The sequence below is a fragment of the Heliangelus exortis genome, chromosome 16, assembly GCF_036169615.1.
Source record: "Heliangelus exortis chromosome 16, bHelExo1.hap1, whole genome shotgun sequence".
Taxonomy (NCBI): Eukaryota; Metazoa; Chordata; class Aves; order Apodiformes; family Trochilidae; genus Heliangelus; species Heliangelus exortis.
Genome location: NC_092437.1, coordinates 3,697,978 through 3,716,647, shown reverse-complemented (window position 1 = coordinate 3,716,647; position 18,670 = coordinate 3,697,978). Strand labels below are relative to the sequence as shown.

Genomic DNA, 18,670 nt, shown 5'->3' with positions numbered 1-18,670 from the left:
GAGGGTGTTGCAAGGTCTGGCTGGGGAAAGTGGTGTGAAACTGGTAGAAATTGGGCCAGGACTGTGAGGTCCATGTGCAGAGGCATGGAGCTGACTCTCAGAAACAAACAGCACTAATTTGCCCTGGATTTTTCACACACTTGCTTTGTTCACCTCCTGCCAGGATGGGTGACACGCAGCCACCCTGCAGAACGTGGGAGATAATCACAGAATTGTGTTGCTTGGAAAAGAACTTTGAGGTCACTCAGTCCTCCCATTAACCCAGCACAGCAAAGGCCACCTCTAAACCACATCCACACAGGTTTTAAACCCCTCCAGGGATGGGGACTCCACCACCACCCTGGGCATCCTGTTTCAATAACCATTTAATTCCCTTTTCTGCGTGATGGTTTAAATTGATACCAAAGTGAAGCAGAATCACAGAATCATAGAATTGGCTGGGTTGGAAGGGACCTCAGAGCTCATCAAGTCCAACCCTTGATCCACTCCCCCCGTGGTTCCCAGCCCATGGCACTGAGTGCCACATCCAGGCTCTTTGGAAATATCTCCAGGGATGGAGAATCCCCCCCTTCCCTGGGCAGCCCATTCCAATGCCTGATCACCCTCTCCAGAAAGAAATTCTTTCTAATGTCCAACCTAAACCTCCCCTGGCACAACTTGAGACCTCTTGTGCCCTCTTGTCTTGCTGAGAGTTGCCTGGGAAAAGAGCCCAACCCCCCCCTGGCTCCAACCTCCTTTCAGGGAGTTGGAGAGAGTGATGAGGTCTCCTCTGAGCCTCCTCTTCTCCAGCCTCAACACCCCCAGCTCCCTCAGCCCTTCCTCACAGGAATTCTGCTGGATCCCTTCACAGCCTCCTTGCTCTTCTCTGGACCTGCTCCAGCACCTCAAGCTCCTTCCTGAGCTGAGGGGCCCAGAACTGGACACAGGACTCAAGCTGTGGCCTCCCCAGGGCTGAGCACAGGGGCAGAATCCCTTCCCTGGACCTGCTGGCCACGCTGTTCCTGAGCCAGCCCAGGATGCCATTGGCCTTCTTGGCCACCTGGGCACACTGCTGCCTCCTCTTCAGCTTCCTGGCAATCCAGGTGACAGAAGCACCTGAAGGTGACACAAGCACCTGAACTGCATCATTGGAACCCCTGCTCTGATAACCACCTCCAGGAGGGTCTGTGGGTGCTGTGGCTCTGCAATCACAGCCACCCAGTCCCAGCAGCACCCATCTGGGTGTGCACATTGCAGGGGCAGCCATGCACCTCCTACTTCTTTCTGAAAAGCTTTTTGATGAGCCCTCCTTGCTTTATCTCTCACATCCCAAACTGCAGGGTAACATCCAAGCAACTACCAGTGGGTCTCCCTAACCACTAGGTTTCTTCTAATATTTTTTAATGTGACCAGCCCAAGACACAACCAGCTGCCTGGGCTCCATGTGCATATGCCAGGAGATGTAAGGCTCCTGACAGCCCCAGTATCCAGCTTCAATAACCATGATCTGCTCCATCTGCTGAAGCCCCAGCACAACCCTGCTGGGGAGCTGTACTGCCAGAGGCACTCTCCTTCCCCAGCTGGATGCCTGAGCAGCTGCTCCATCAGCCAAGGACACTTCTTGTGGAAAAGCAGGGATGTTGGCCCTGTTTTTTGTCACACAGGCAGCCTGGAGGGGAGGCACCTTGGCCAGGATGTGTTGCAGGGGTAACCTCAGAGGAAGAGTTGGCGTCCCCTGCACCCCAACAGCCAGGTGAAGCTGGGGAATGGGTTGATGTAAAAAGAAAATCTCATTGGAAAAGTGGTTTCCAGGCCACCAGGCATTCAGATGGGGCAGGATTTAACCCGTTTAGGGATGATGCTCCCTGGATCCTGGCTGCTGCTGTTTGTAAAAGCAGTGATGGTGGCTGAGCTGAGCACCTGGGGATGAGGCAAGAGGCCAGGGCCAGCCTGATCCCTCCATGCAGGGTGATGGACACCTCCTGGCTGGGGTCCCTGCTTGGGCATCTTCCAGCAGGGTGCAGACTCAGGCTATTTGAAGGTGGATTTTGCCATGAAAAATGGGGATTGCTGCTCAGGTGCACAAGGATGCTGGAACTGGGGCCATGGGTGATGCTCCCCAAGGAGCTGCTGGCTGGGCTTGGGTGGTGTCACCCATCTGTGGTGTGACAGAGAGAGAAGAGAGCTGGGGATGCTGAGTTGTGAGAGGTGGGAAAAGGGATTCTGGTTTTCCTGTGTCTTGGAGTGGGAGCTTGGGGAAAGGCTGGAGGATGGTGTGCCAGGAATTGGGAGGGGTGAGGGAATAGGAAAGGGAAAAGGAAAAGAAAATAAGGAAAATAAATAAGGGAAAGGGAAAAGGGAAAAAGGAAAAAGGAGGGGAAGGTGAAGGGGAAATGAGAAAGGGAAGGGAAAGAGAAAGAGGAGGGGGAAGGGGAAGAGGAAGAAAAAGGGGAAGGGGAAGGAAAAGGGGAAGGAGAAAGGGAAAAGAAAAAGGGGAAGAGGAAAGTGAGAGGGAAAGGGGAAGGGGAAGGGGGAGGAAAAACGGAAAAGCAAAAGAGGAAGGGGAAAGTGAAAAGGAAAGGGGAAGGGGAAAGGGGAAAGGCAAGGAGAAAGGGAAAAGTGAAAGGGGGGGAAGGGGAAAGGGAGAGGGGAAGGGAAAGGAGAAAGGGAAGGGGAAGAAAGGAAAAGAAAGGAAAAAAGAAAGGAAAAAAAGGAAAAAGGAAGGAAGAAGAAAGGAAAAAGAAAGAAAAGAACAATCACTGGGAGAAGGGAGAAAACGAGAATTGATTCAAGCGTATTTTTCTTTTTTTTTTTTTTTTTCTCCCCCAAATAATTCAGCGATTCTCATTCAGCTGGTGCTTTTCTTAAAGACCAAAGAGCCTATATGATAAGCATATTTTACAAATTAGGTAGCGATTTATCCCGCTTTTGTTTTAATGATTGAAATGAATGATGTCGTGCCGCTTGCTGCCGCTGCTGCATTCAGTGCCTGCTGTTCTTGGGAGCTGAAGACACCGAGAAATTTGCATACTTAATGCCGGGAACTGGCACAGCCTAAATAGCTCCTTTTCTTTCCTCTGTGTTTGTAGATTTACTGTAGTGCTGGGTTTAATCAAAGGCTTTTTCAAGCCGTCCGTGTGCCGTTTCACAATGCTGAACTCGGGTGTGACAAAGGCAGCTATTTATTACTTATCAGCTTTATGGTGAGGACCACGGGCTACTCTAATTAAAGGCAGAGGGGCTGCATACCCCTGCAGAAAAAGGCACTGGCAGGTTAACATTTCTAATCCCTAATCAAGGCATGGCACGGATTAATTTTATTTTTTTTATTTTTTTTATTTCGGTTTGGTTTGTTTCGAGTTGAAATATTCGGCGATCAGGTGAGGGAGCTCAGCCAAGAAGGTCCCTTTGGGTCAGGGTGGGAACTTCTGGGATGCACCTCCCAGGCTTCATTCATTGGGGTGCTCTGCACCTTCACTTGCACTCAAGGGGAAAGGGCTGGGACCCCACCATCTTTCATGAAATGTCATGGAAAGGAAGAATTTTCCATCCCAACCCACTGTCTGATGGGCCTCCCTGCTTATTTCTCATGTACACACAAGAGAGAAGAGAAAAGGGAGAGCTGTCATATTCCATCACTTGATTTGGGGTTGAGGGGATCATCAAGCAGAAGATGTGGAGTGAAAAACCCTTCTGGAGGAAGAGCTTCAACCTTGCATCTTTTACGACTAAGGCCACCATCCCATAAATAAGATTATGGCCTGAGAGACTCTTTATTTAAATAACCCAATAAACCCAAATCTAAAAAGCCTTCCTAACATAGCTAGGTTTTGATTCCAAACTAATATTTGGCTACAATCCTGTGTCTTCAAAACCTGGCCCCAAATCCTTTCTTTCTGTTCCAACGCAGGCAAAAATAAATGCTGAACTTTAAGGGATGCTCAGAGAATGGAAACCTGGTATTGTGGACAGATCTGCATTCACATCAGTGCCCAAGAAACCCTGCAAAAATATCTACACTGACTATAGTGAAAGCAGAATTGCCCTTTATTTACTATCAGCAAATTTAGGGCTCCCTTTGAAGTCAGTAATAAATTTCCACTGGCAAATTATTATTATTTTGAACAGCAAGAAAACACATTTTTCCTCTCTAAATATTTTCCAACTTAAGGAGACAAAACACCATGCAGGGGAGAGCAAACAGAATTAATCTCTCCTTGGGGCTGGTCCTTAAAGAGGCAAACTTCTTTTAAAAAAAAACAAACAACAACAAAAAAAATCAAATAAATTGTCCCCTCCCCCCAACATCTGCTGGGAGCTCTTGGAGATAACTGGCAGCTTGAACAATAACTCTGAGGACTGGAGTCCTGGAACAATGGGAGTGGGATGAGAGCAGCCCTGACTGTGGCATCCTTTCCAGGCCTTTCTGCACATGCCATTGGGTAACAGGAATAAAGATCAAGTTGGACCCATAACACTATAATTTGGGAACAAATATATTGATTACAAGAGAGTCCCACTGGAATGAATGGGACTACTTGCAAAGTGCTGTTATTATTATTCTGCCTGCAAAGGGCTTGCAGAATCTGGTTTTCTGGGCTTCTCAATTGATCAGCAGGACATTAGCATCTTGCAAATGCAATATTTTCATCCTGCAGTAACACGGAGCCAGGAGCTGGGGCCTGTGGGGAGTCAGGTGCTGCTGTGGTACCCTCCTGCCCAGCAATTCCTCTGAACTTCTCTGCTACAGCTTCTATTTCCTACAAATCCTTTTAAAAATCAGCATCACCAGAGCCTGCAGGTCATGTGCTTCTGAACGTCACTAATCTGGAGTTTATCTTCCTTCAAAAGTGACTGTTTAATAAAAGAAATAAAAAGTGGCTATGGAATATTTAGGAGAAAGGATCTACGACAATAACGGGATTTGCCAAAACCTCTGTACCTATTAATAATGTTTTAGAGAACCATAATAGGATTATTTTTAAATATCTGAGCTTATTTTTCACCATCACTGGGTTTTAGCTAAGTTCAGCCTTTCAGTCAGCTCTGGAAGTGACACCCAATCAACTCTGGTTTTATTCCCAGCTATTTATTTACTTATATTTAAATTTAAAGATGAGATGCACATCTCAGATTTTAAATTCCCTAATTCACCTTTCCTAAAGCTGAAGAAACCCAACATTTTCTAAATTATCATCTTGAAAGGCAGTCAACCAGTCAGATCCCTGGAAAAAAGTCCTCAAATTTGGACTGTGTCAGAAGAAGCAGCAACAAGTCCCAAGATCCTGGGGACCTCGAGGTCTCAGTCTACAGAGCTGAGGAAGGTTGGGTTGGCCACTTCTCACTCCTGTTCTACCAGTACCCTGTGTCTCCTGTTATTAACTCAGAATAATGTTTATTTCCACCTCTTCTCCTCCCAACATGAGCATTTCTGCTGTCTCTACACCAGTGCTTCACTTTGTCATTTTGCCTTCCTCTCTGTAGAATATCACAGTTACTCCACTCAAGCTTGTTTAATGTATTATTTTTTTTTTTTTTTAATTTAAGGCTATGCTAAGCCTCTCAAACAGACCAATGAGTTTCAGGTTCACTTTAAGCTACCTGCAAAGAGCAACTTTTCCAAAACTGGATGTTCAATGTTTTCTGAAAATTGTTTCTCTGTAATGAGTTCAACCTCAGGCTCCCAAGACAAAAGACACCCAACCTGCTAATCAGTTCTTAAAAATTTACCCCTGTAGCAAAGTTAAATTGCAAAGTTGCATTTTTCATTCTAAATAATTTTCTTTTCTTTTGAGTTCTTTCCAGTTTGAAAGCCTTAAAGGAGACAGATCTGACTGAGCCAAAGATTTTACCAGCTCTAAACTGAACTCGTTTTAAATGAGCACGAGGCTCATTTCAAGCTAGGAATTTGAATGGAAATAAATCCTCTTGCTCCCATCCTGTAGGGGTTGGTGTGGGGTGGTAGGTGTGTACTCATCAGGCCTGCCTGAAAGCTTGGATTTTAATTTGCTAGAAAAAGGAGTGCTGTAATGTTTCACACTCATTGCCAGAAAGGATACTACAAGCACATCACTGCCAGGCCAGAGCTGGGGAGATCCATGCACCCTGGTACTGCCCCTATAACACTCCATTTATAACAGCTATAGTGTCATTTTGTAAAAAAAATAAAACATCAAATATCCTGTGAGCACAAATTTCTGTTATTTCTACACCTATTTCTCAACATCTGAAAGTTCTACAAGAAATCTAGATATTATCTTCACCACAGTCAACATTCAAATCTCCCAACGTATCCACAGTCTTATGATGTCTTGAAGACCAAAGAGACAATTAAACTCTCTGGGCAATCACAGAAGTGATGAATGATCCTAGAAGGGTCAGGATGATGTTTTTTCTACCAGCTGAAGCATCTGTCCTGTTGACCATTCCCAACTTCTCACTTTTTGGGGAGGAAAGCATTCAGAGCTTGGCTGCAGAGCCCCTTCTGCCAGTGAGCAGCAGTGCTCGTTTTGCTCTGGGTGAAGCAGTTGGGATAGAAACTTGGCTCTGTAATCGATTTTATTCCATTTTATTACTCTCAGCTCTTCCAGAGTATTACAAACTCTCAGGAGACCTTTTAAGACATCTGCTGATGCTTAACTTATAAATCAAATTGCCCCTTCCTGGATACTTGGCTGGGTCCCATCCCCCTCCTGAGCTGCAGGAGCAAAGTCCTGCTGAGCACAGCCTGGGAGCCAGGGTTGAGGCCACCTCCACCTTCTTTATTTCTCCCCCAAAAAAGCTGAAATTTTCCCAGTGTGAGCTCAGATTTTACTGGTCAGTTGTTTTTTTGGGTTTTTTTTGTTTGGGTTTTTTTTTTTTTTTTTTTGTTATGCCTTAACAAGATGCTTTATCACCCCTCTTCCCCAGCTGAAAACTGCAACAGGTAAAACCAGCATTTTGGTGCTAAATCTGGAGCTGCAAGAGATTTTTTTTTTTTTTTTTTTTTTTTTTGGGTGTGTTGTGTTGAGTGGAGATAGCACCTCTTCACCCTTCCTCCTGACAAGGCTGTGTCAGATGGTGCCTGGGAGTGTGGGCACATTTGAGACAGGGGAAGGTTACAGGGAAAGAAGATATTTTCAGCCAGCATTTTTCTTGAATTGAAATTAAAAGCTGAAAAGATTTATTACAGTGGCATATTCATGCTGCTATATTTAAGGTGATGGCAGTGTTCTCAGCATAATCCTTCTTATGCACCAAAGATTAAAACTCAGCCATAATAAAGTGCTCAGAGTTGAAACTTGCCCTCAGATGTCTCCTACTGGAAGCATTAATTTTGTTTTATTAAATTTAAAAAAAAAATAAAATTAATTCAAGAGTTTTGTGGGCTTGGAGATGACAACAAGGAAGAATTCTGCCTCTAAGTTTTTTCCTGCTGATTGCTAGCAAAGGACCTGCATGGAGGTGATGCTGCCAGGGTAGAAACATGTCCCTGCTTTTCTTTTTCTGAGCATGGAGTCTCAGACTGTGGACAGAAAAAAATGAACACAAATTCCTCTTTGCATTCTGGCCCTGCCTCTGGTGCTCCTGGGACATTTGTGTAGAGGGGAAGGGAGACAGAAGCAGATTTGGCTGCCTCCTGGAGTGTGTGTTTACTCTTGAATATGCTACAAATAATTAATAGGTTGAATCTGTTGAAGTGATAAATAAAATGGGAACATTGTGTGGTAGGAAATCTCTGCAAGGGAATTTGAATGGCTTTTTCCCAGTGTATTATAATTCCCCAAACCAGCTGGTTTCTGAAGTTCTCCTTGGTGGATGACAAACATTTTTACTCTGTAGGTTCACCTTTACTGTATGAACATAAATCCCAGTCCTGAACACCCTAAGGAAGTTTTGCCAGATTGTTTTCACCCTTCAGCCACAGGTAGGACTCCAGGTGAGGATCATTGGCTCTGCTGGGTCAGGAAAGTTGCATATGGGGCAGGGAATGCTCAACCAGCATAAGGGAGAGGGAGTAAACCAGAAAGACACAGGGTCTGACCCCAAACAGCAAGAAATAACCAGGTTTCCTCTGCAAACACAGGCCAGGAAGGTCTCAGCACTACAGATCTTAAATTCTGGAACCCTGGGTTTGTTGGAAGCATGAAAGGACTCAACAAAAACTGCACACCTCATCATAGGAATCCTCAATATGTCTGTATAAATATATATATATATCTATTAATTCAGCACTTTGCAGAGATGCTACTGAACTCATTTCTCCATCTGCCCATTCCTGCTGCCTCTTCTCAGGTCCCTGCATCAGGACCTCAAGAAGCTGCTCCTGAAAAGGGTAGGAGAGGAAGCCTGCTTTTCCAGTAAGCATTTCTCCTTGCAATTAATACCTCCCCAGATTAATTAGCACTGATCACAACTGTTCGTGGCAGGCCGTGGGAAGTTGCCAAGCACTTAATGACTGCTGTAAAGTCCCTTCCCAGGCTTCACGTGATGAGCAGAGCACATCCAGCCATGGCACAGTGCAGGAATGCAGAGCAAGGGAATACAAAGGATGGGGGGAAGAGCAGCAAATGCATCTGAGGTTGCCTCTGCTCAAACCTCAGGCTTTGGGGTCAGCCAGCAAGAGAGATTTATGGCTGGCACAGAGATCCAGCCAGCCTTAAAGCAGACCTCTGGTCCAAGGATGAACCAAATCGTGGAAGATGATTGTGGAAGGGGAAAAAAATGATAAACCTATGAATGAACCCCATGTGCATCATTGCATTGGAAAGGGCTGCAGGCAAAGGGGTCCCTATGCTTAGTTTTGATAGGGAGTTCTCCCAAGAAGGTGCTTCAGAAGCTCCAAGAAAGAGGAGAAAGGACCACAAAGATGGGGAGGTGTCTGTGAAAAAATAAGGGTTTAAAATTGTAATTTATTGTTTTGTTGAGTGTATCTATTCAGTTTAATAATGTTTGCTTGGGCTGTCTGTTGAGGCAGCATGTTGTATCCCCTTGTTTTGGGGTTTATGTTTAAGCGTACTTATAAGGAAGGAGATTGAGGTGCTGGAGCAGGTCCAAAGGAGGCAACTGGGCTGGGGAAGGGATCCAGCACAGATCCTATGAGGAGAGGCTGAGGGAGCTGGGGGTGTTGAAGCTGGAGAAGAGGAGGTTCAGGGGAGACCTCATCACTCTCTCCAACTCCCTGAAAGGAGGTTGGAGCCAGGGGGGGTTGGGCTCTTTTCCCAGGCAACTCTCAGCAAGACAAGAGGGCACAAGAGGTCTCAAGTTGTGCCAGGGGAGGTTTAGGTTGGACATTAGAAAGAATTTCTTTCTGGAGAGGGTGATCAGGCATTGGAATGGGCTGCCCAGGGAAGGGGTGGATTCTCCATCCCTGGAGATATTTCCAAAGAGCCTGGATGTGGCACTCAGTGCCATGGGCTGGGAACCACGGGGGGAGTGGATCAAGGGTTGGACTTGAGCTCTGAAGTCCCAACCCAGAGGATTCTGTGATTCTAAGGAGGAAAAGTCACAAAAACGGGAGGAGGAGGCGCCGACCGCGGGGGCCCGCGAAACAGGGACGTCACGTGACCACCCCCCTCAGCGACAAAACGAAACATGAAACCATTTCCCTCAGCAACAGGACGAAGCCCGCGAAGCAAGAACCAATGCTGGGAGAGCCCGCGAAACGAAAACCAATGATAAACTGATAAGAGACCGAGGGGAAGGGGTTTACGAAAAGTATAAAGGAACCGGTTCTACCTTCTCGAACTTGCGAGCCGGTGGTGGAGCTACAGCTGCCCGGCTGCTCGGCGCGCTGCTTTGCTTGTGTCTCTCTCAGTAAAAAGTTTTACTGCTGAAACATCGAGTCAGCGTTTTTAACTAGTGTCCTTAGAGCAGCATAATACCACTAGGAAACTGTCCTTACTGGTGTGATGGCACTAAGAGCTGGAATTTAGGGAGACCACGAGAATGAAGATATTCTGTATGCAATCCTGGTGTAATTACAGCCGGGAAAGGTCAAATTACATTTACCTGAACAGCCTCACTTTGATTTCTTTGGGCTCATATATGGCTGTACATACTCACACACACCTGAACAATCTCACTTTGATTTCTTTGGGCTCATGATCGTACATATTCACACACATATCCACATGCTGCTTGTTCTCAGTGTCCGTGTGTGCAAAACTCCTTTAAAGAGGCACCTATTGGATATTTGACTTCCAGCAAATTACTCCAGCAGAGCTCTGGAAGCAATGATTAATTTCCTCTCAGGTTTCTCTCTGGCATTCATCAGTTTAGCATTAATTTAGGGAGAAGGGTGACATTACTACCACCTTAGAGAGGAAAGTGCTGAGTCACAAACAGAAAGTTCACCAAAATGCAGATCTGCAGCACCTCATTTTTAATGATGCAGAACTGGTTATGTCAGGCTCCAGGGTGTTTTCTATCTTAGATTGTCTGGATGAAACTGGGGGGGCTCAGCACCCCTTTAACATCAGAGTGGGACCCCAGCATGAGCAGCTGCAGCATTAGTGACTTCATAGGTGCTAGTAAATGGTGTAAGAACTCTAGGAGGGAGGTTAAAAACAGGCATTTCATTCAGGTCTTTAATGACAATTGTCTTAAATCCAGGACTGACTTTATGGTTGCTTTTATTGGGAATTTATAATTTGGCCCGAAATTTTGTAAGGGTGAATTCTGAAGAAAAAAAAAAATTAAGTTCTATGGATCAGAGATTCCTGAGGGGAAAAAAAGAAGAAAAAAAAAAAAAGAAAACAAGCAGTTTTTCCCATGTTAAAAAAAGGATGGCAATCTGCTCTGTTACATTTTCTGCTCTTACAGGGGGATGTGGAAGGATTTGATGCTGGGAATCTGCCTTTTGAAGTCCCATGAAAATATGTTCAAATTTGGCTGTGCTAAATGCATTTGAGCAATTCCTATTTGCACATGCTCAGAGAGATTTATTGTTATTTAACAACTCAGATCTCTAGGGAATCACCTGAGCAGCTTGGAGCTGTGCCAGACCCCCAAGCTGATCACACTCCAGCCCAGGATGTCAGCATGGAGTGCAGGACAGGGAGGGCTTTTTCTAGAAAAGGGAAATTTCAGCCCATGTGAATGGCATAAAACAGATGTCATGATACTTTTCAAACCCACAGATCCCATCAGCATCTACTGATCCAGAGTCCTTACAAACTGGCTTTGAAAGTCCAGCAAAATTAATGGGTGCTGGAGCTACCAGACTGACTGCAATGTATTTCAAGGGATGCTGCTCTCTAAACTTGGGTTTTATTTGGAAGAGGTTTGCTGTGTGTTGTTGGGGCAGTCACTGCTCTGGTTTTCCACACTTTTACTCAATAATCTTCTTGGTTATGCTTGACCCAACAAGTTGGCACCAACCTGGCATATCCTCTGCCTGCCCTCAGCTGCTCGTGTGGCTTTGTAGGACACTTCTGGCTTCCCCCACAAGCCTGGAAAGCTGAGGCAGAACTGCAGAAGTAGCAACACTTTCCTCAAAGAGCCTTTTCTGAACGTTTCTTTGGGCTTTTTATTAGCTGGCACTCCATCAGCCATTCTCACTGCTCTGCCTTGTGGCTTATTGTGCACCAACAAACATTGTTCCAGGCAAGCACTGGAGATGTTGGCCCTTTTGCAGGAAGGGAGGCCAGGATAGGAGCAGGAATATCAGAATGAGCCTTGCCGTTTACATATAACAAGCTCCAGCTATATTTGGATAGCTGCTGCATTCACAACCTTCCCAATTGCCAGGCTTTCAAATACACACATTACCACCAGAAGTGCTCTTGCTTAAGTGCTCCCATCTCCAGGATTTCCTTTGAAGTATCTGACTGAAGTAATGTAAAGTGCATTTCAATTGGCAGTGAATGCAGGTTAAATGGTAACAGCACAACAGATCCAGTGTTTGTTCCCTGGGCTTTTTCTTTTACTAATCTCTCTTTTTAAGAGAGCAGGTTACTGACTGCAAGGCTGCATTCAGGCACCTTCCCTCTATTAAGCCTCTTTCCTGACCCTCTATGTGACTGCCTGAGGATGCTGTGAGATGTATCAGTACTGCTTTACTACACACACAAAAAAAGTGAGTAAATGCACTGCTGAGTGCTCGGGCTGAGCAGTAAGCAGTGGGTAAACTCACTTCAGAAACCTGTGCACCCTCATTTATCCCTGGCTGCCCCTCCAAGCTGGCTGGAGCCTGGGTCAATTGCTTTGGATCACTTTGGAATTGAGTGTCACCTCTCCCCAACACTCTGATGAAACATCAGCTATTTAACCCTTACATACAGCACTTTTCCAGCTATTTAACCCTTACCTACAGCACTTCTCCAATCCATCGGATTGGCTGAAGAGCACCCATGATGCTAGCCAGGTTTGCACTGAGATCCCCCACCTGCCCATGCCAGATGTATTGCTCTTTGAAAAGCAACCAAAAAAAAAAAAAAAAAAAAAGCAGAGCAGGGCAAGAGTTTAACCCAAGTCAAATTTAAGCACTGTCCAAGATCTGCCTTGCCCTGTCCCATCCCAGACAGGGTCTTGCTGCTTAGAAAAACAAAGATGCACAGCAGAACCTGGACTGAAGGCTCCTGCTGGTTATTAATCAGTGATTTGGTATTGGAGAAAGGGCTGGTCAGGTTTATGGAGGTGGCAACACATTCTCCAGGTGTGTCAGGGGGGATGACATGGCTCAGCTGAAGAGGTGACATCCTCCTTTCACTCCTGTACCCCAAACTCAGGCTGAGTGACTTCCAAGGAGAACAAGAGAAGGGATCATAGCCTCAAACCACTCTGTAGCACAGACAGGCTCAAGCTTTCCCACCATCAAACCCTCTCTGTTTGTGGGAGACACCTGAGTGTAACTTTTGCCATTTATGTGCATGTGCTTTACACATAGAAGCTCAAGAGAATTTTCATCTTTTTCTTTCTAAAGCTGCAACACATTTTTTTTCAGATCCATCTTTATGGAGCGGGGAAAAAAAGAACAGGGGTTGGCTGAACCTGAAAGATCTGGATGTTGGGAGCTTCTTCCAGCTTCCTCCTGGTTTCTCTGCACCTCTACCCATGATAGGTGTTTAAGATGCTGTAATGCACATTACTCTGGAATGACTTTGGTGGAGCTATTACAAGGAGTCACACCAGTGACAGCTTGATACTGAATTCAGGATATGTTTGCATAATATCTGGTGATGTTCTCACACAGCCCCCCGTTACCATCCTCTTGGCACATGGGGAGCAGAATGACAGCCCAGAGAGGCAGCTGACTGGTGGGTTCAGCCCTGTTCCCTGTCACACATTGCCATGGCACCCAGCACTCAATCACCCAGTCTGCTGGAATGGGTGGGCATTCATTTAGAGAGTAAATCATTAAGAAATGGAGGAAATAAGTGACTATCACTGGCACCCGCTTGATCTCATGGAGCCTCATGCTGAATTGTTAATATTCAACCTCCCTCACTTTTTCTCCTTTCTCCTTCCTCCCTCACTTTATTCTCCTTATAGAATTAAATCTAAACACAAGCTTTCATTCAACCTGCCTTTAAAACATCATTGCCAGGTATGGGGTTTTCTGGTTACACAGGAATTTCTCTTACCTCCTCCCTGCTGCAGCTCAGGCTGGGGACCAAGATTTCTTCCTTTGGGCTTCAGCTGAGGCTTGGTAACCTGAAAATTTAAAGAAGACACATTTAATGCTCTCTCCTAAACTCTCCCTTTCTTGTCTGGAAGAAGGCAGCTTCTGGTTCACTGGAGTGGAAGTCAGCTGTCCATTTCCTGATGGCAGCAAAAAGCAGAATCCCATCTGCTTGGTGCAGATGCCACTGTTTTGACTTTATCCAGGTGGTCACCCAGCAAACCCTGTTGTGCCTAATTATTTAAGAGGGTTGTGAAACACTAGGTGATTTTATATACCATATGTGCTAGAAAACATAAGCATGAAGATGCTGTGACTTAATGATGTGGCAACTTCGGCTCTGAATCTCCTGTGCTTTATGGCTTCAATCTGACCTTTCCCTTCCCTGTAATGCTCTTGGTGGTGTTGAGCACAAAAGAAGAGCAAGCAGAATTGGAGATGGGGAGGTTATCAGCAGTGGTTACAGAGCCATCCTCCATCCTCTGTCAAGATGAAGCACTTCACTGGATTTTTGAATATCCATCCTAGCTGTGAGAGGCTGGGAGGAGAGGAGGGGAGAGCCTGTCCTTGAAAAGGGATTTCAGATTTTGGAGTTCAGAGGCTTCCTTCCTGGTGTTAAACCACAGACCTTCTTCAGAGCAAAATAACCACACGTCGGGTCTCCTGCTCTGGTTCTTAATTTGTTTATTTGGAATGCAGGCAGTTTGTTGCTTTGACTTCTCAAACAATGGGAAGGTACAAGGAGGGAAGGATAATAAATTGCATTCCCTCCTTTTTTTGCCATCACAGGAAACCTTGAGGGACTGTTTAGCAAGCTAGAGCTCTTATCTGCCTTTGGGCGATCTCATTATCAAACCTTCATTTTGCTCCCCAGCAGGAGAGATGGCCTGCAATGTATGATAACCTCTACTTATGAAACTCACACTCCAGAAATGTCTGATAATAGCCCAGCTAAAATGGAAAACCAAAGAGCAGGCAGGAGGTTTTCAGTCCCCAGTAAAGACTCTACACACACACGCACAGAGAGGCACCCAGGCACCCTTATGTTTACTTCTATTTCTATTTCTATGCCTCAGTTTTACTCTGGTGGCACCTCCCAGAACCTAAAAACCCACAAATGTAATATGAGTAACCTTTCCCAGCATGATTTGAATAATATTTTCAAATAAGCCTGTGAGATACAGGGCCCTGTGTCCCTTCTACAGAGAGGTCAGTGAAATCAGTGGGACTGATAACCTATCCAACCTGCTCAGGTGTTCTTAGAAATCCCATTAAACACTTATTTGAAGACTCTTGGCAATATGAGCTGGAGGAACAGAAGTAGTTCTTGAGGGTACAGAGAAAAAGAGAGTGGAGGAACAAAGAGAATCCAGTTCCTAAAACACTCAGGCACTTTGGTTCTATTTATTTTTAATTACTATCCCCTTTTTAACTCTCCTGTGAGAAGACTTCCCTACAATGCTTTCATTCTTTGCCCACACCAGTGTCATTTGTGAGTCCATCCTCCAATTCATCCTTCAGCCACCAAACCCTCTGTTTCTGAACCCTTCACCTCTCTGGAGGCACCTGAGGAAGAAATAGGTTTGCAGAAGGGGCTGAAGAAGACAAGAGACTGAGGGGTCTCCAGCACAAAAGTTCTGCAAGCCACTCAATCTTCCTTGCATCAAGATACCCCAGCTCAGGACCCCCCATGATTCCTCCTGTTTTCTCCTCAGGAAGGAAAGAGGTTCTGGGAAGGACAAAAAGGACATTGAGGTGTTTCCAGAAGAAGGGAAACAAAGCTAGTGAAGGGTTCAGAAAAAAATCCCTTATGGGTCCCTTTTTGGAAAAAAATCCCCTAAGGATGTTGGGGCTGTATAGGCAAATATTTGAAAGGAGGGTGTAGTGGGAGTGGGGTTGGTCTCTTCTCACTGGTGACAGAGGACAGGAAAAGGGGAAATGGCTTCAAGTTGCATCAGGGGAGACTTAGGTTGGATATCAGGGGAGATTCAGGTTGGATATCAGGGGAGATTCAGGTTGGACATCAGGGGAGATTCAGGTTGGACATCAGGGGAGATTCAGGTTGGATATCAGGGGAGATTCAGGTTGGATATCAGGAGAAAGTTCTTTACAGAAAGGGTTGTTAAGCACTGGAAGAGGCTCCCCAGGGAGGTAACTGAGCCTCCATCCTGAATGTGTTTTCAAATGGCCTGGATGTGGTGGCCTTGGGGACATGGCTTGGGGAACAGGGTAATAAGGTTAGGACAAGGCTGGGCTTGATGATCTTGAAGGTCTTTTCCAGCCTGAGCAATTCTGTTTTAAAATTTATTGCTTGCCTCTCTCAGCAGCAAGCAGCCACCTCCCTCTGCACAGCCAGATGTCACCTGCATGGCCAGCTCACTGCTGTCACAAATATCAACCTTCTGCCTTGGGAAAGGCTTGGGAAATGGCACTGGAGAGCCAGGAGATGGCAGGGAGGGATGGGCTGGGGATGTGAGGAGCTCAGCTGCAAATCCCAGAGTTTCCAACCAAATCCCAGACTTTCCAAGCACCACCAGCCTGAAGCTGGGCTTGAGGACACAACACTCACCCAAGATGAGGGTTTTCCCACTCTTGGGTGACAGATCAAAAGTAAAAAGGTCCTTTTTGAGTGCAGAAGGATCTCCCCAAGCATTCCTTTGAATGCACAGCCCTTGCAAGCCATGAATTCCCACTTGCAGGGCTGGGGAGCAATCAGTTCCCAGCTCCAGCAGCAACCCCTGGAGCTGCTCTGCCATGGACACTTTTGTCCTCCAGGCAGGTGATGAGGCCACGGCAAACAGCTACTGCTCCCCATTTCCATCCTCATCCCCATCCCCATCCCCATCCTCATCCTCATCCCCATCCCCATCCTCATCCTCATCCTCATCCTCATCCCCATCCCCATCCTCATCCTCATCCTCATCCTCATCCCCATCCCCATCCTCATCCTCATCCCCATCCCCATCCTCATCCCCATCCCCATCCTCATCCCCATCCCCATCCCACTGCCATGCCCCAACTTCATTATCCCAACCTGAAAAACGTGGCAACCCAGGCCATGAAGTTATTTCTTATCTCCTTTTGCTGTACCACTGGATCAGAAAGAGAATGGTTCAAAGGTGAAGCACCTGAAAGTATATAAAAAAAAATCTTTCCCTTCATTTTGATATCTATTTTCCTATCATTAGAGGGAGGGTTCACGGGGTCAGCTGGAGCCCCTCACTAGTGCAGGTGATGGGAAAATGTATTTGCACTTGGAAGGTCTCCCTAGGCATCCCATGCTGCTGAAAATCTGATAGCACTTTTAATTACATTTTAGTAGATTGTATGGATTATGGTTTTAATACCTTAAGAATAATCAACCTGAAAAATCCCAGCTAGTCAAGGAAAAAAATAGGAGGGGAAAAATATTAAGATAAGAAAAAAAAAAATCTCTTATTAAAGGTTAAATAGGTTTTGTTTTTAAATTCTCATTAAACAGGAGCACATATTAGAAAATAATAATAAAAAAAAAAACCCACAGGGAAGCACTTAGTTACCTGAATGGACCTATTGGGGGAGGTTGTCCTTGCTGAAGAAAAGAGGAAAAGTGATAGAATCCCCCCCAGTTTTCTGCACTGGATCTGAGATATGGGGACCTGCTCCTCCAGGGATTTTTCCCTGAGCAAGCAGAGGCAGAGAGGGAAGCAGGAGCTCAGCTCCTTCCCAAGATGATGGAGCTCACCACCACCACCACCACCACACACCCCAGAAGGGGGAGGAGGAACCAGGTCACAAATATTCTTACAGAACTAAAATTATTATTATTTTTTTGTTAGATTAGAGGTTTTCAGTTCCAGTGCCTGTTAATCCAGTGCTTCTCAGAAACACCAAAACCCCTCTTAATAGCACATAGGATGAAGTTTGGGTTTTCTCGAAAGGAAAACAGAGCCTTATTCACTGCTAAAATGGTCAGGGATGTGTCTGGGCAAAAGTCCACATGAAAAGAGTGATATTAGGTGTGAAGCCAAGCCCACTTCAAATGAACACAGAAGCTTTTTCCTTAGAAATGGTGAGGATACAGGTGGAATTCCAAGCAGTCCCTAACCCTAAAAGCCCCTAACCCTAAAATCCTGAAAAAAACAGTCTCAAACAGTGATATTAGGTGTGAAGCCAAGCCTACTTCAAATAAACACACGAGGCTTTTTTCTTAGAAATTGTGAGGGTACAGGTGGAATTCCAAGCAGTCCCTAACCCTAAAAGCTCCTAACCCTAAAATCCTGAAAAAAACAGTCTCAAACAGTGATACTAGGTGTGAAGCCAAGCCTACTTCAAATAAACACAAGAGGCTTTTTTCTTTAGGAATGGTGAGGATACAGGTGGAATTCCAAGCAGTCCCTAACCCTAAAAACCCCTAACCCTAAAATCCAGAAAAAAAGTCTCAAACAGTGATATTAGGTGTGAAGCCAAGCCTACTTCAAATGAACACAGAGGCTTTTTCCTTAGAAATGGTGAGGATACAGGTGGAATTCCAAGCAGTCCCTAACCCTAAAAGCCCCTAACCCTAAAATCCAGAAAAAAACAGTCTCAAACAGTGATATTAGGTGTGAAGCCAAGCCTACTTCAAATGAACACAAGAGGCTTTTTTAGAAATTGTGAGGGTACAGGTGGAATTCCAAGCAGTCCCTAACCCTAAAAGCTCCTAACCCTAAAATCCAGAAAAAAACAGTCTCAAACAGTGATCTTAGGTGTGAAGCCAAGCCTACTTCAAATGAACACAAGAGGCTTTTTTCATTAGAAATGGTGAGGATACAGGTGGAATTCCAAGCAGTCCCTAACCCTAAAAGCCCCTAGCCCTAAAATCCTGAAAAAACCAGTCTCAAACCCTAAAAACAACCTCTCAGGGCAGCAGATCTCTGCTCCTGACGTCCTCCACTTTACACCAACATGTGGGTTGGATTCCGGGGAGCTGGAAAAAGCTGGAGCTTGTTCTCCTCTCCCATGCTAAGGCCAGGTAATTATCTCTGCATTCCTGGAGGAATGTTACAATAAATATCACTGTCATTTTTCATTACTGCACCGTGAACAAAGGGAACAAAGAGAACAAAA

General features: G+C 45.5%; 1 long non-coding RNA gene across 1 annotated transcript in view; it reads right to left on the bottom strand.

Annotated features, from left to right (window-relative positions):
• The window catches only part of LOC139803640 (uncharacterized), a 235,479-nt gene that overhangs the window by 78,477 nt on the left and 138,332 nt on the right, over positions 1 to 18,670 (bottom strand). The window contains exon 3 of the long non-coding RNA XR_011729083.1: positions 13,545 to 13,614. This is a non-coding gene — a long non-coding RNA (uncharacterized lncRNA). The remainder of the gene's footprint in view (positions 1 to 13,544; positions 13,615 to 18,670) is intronic.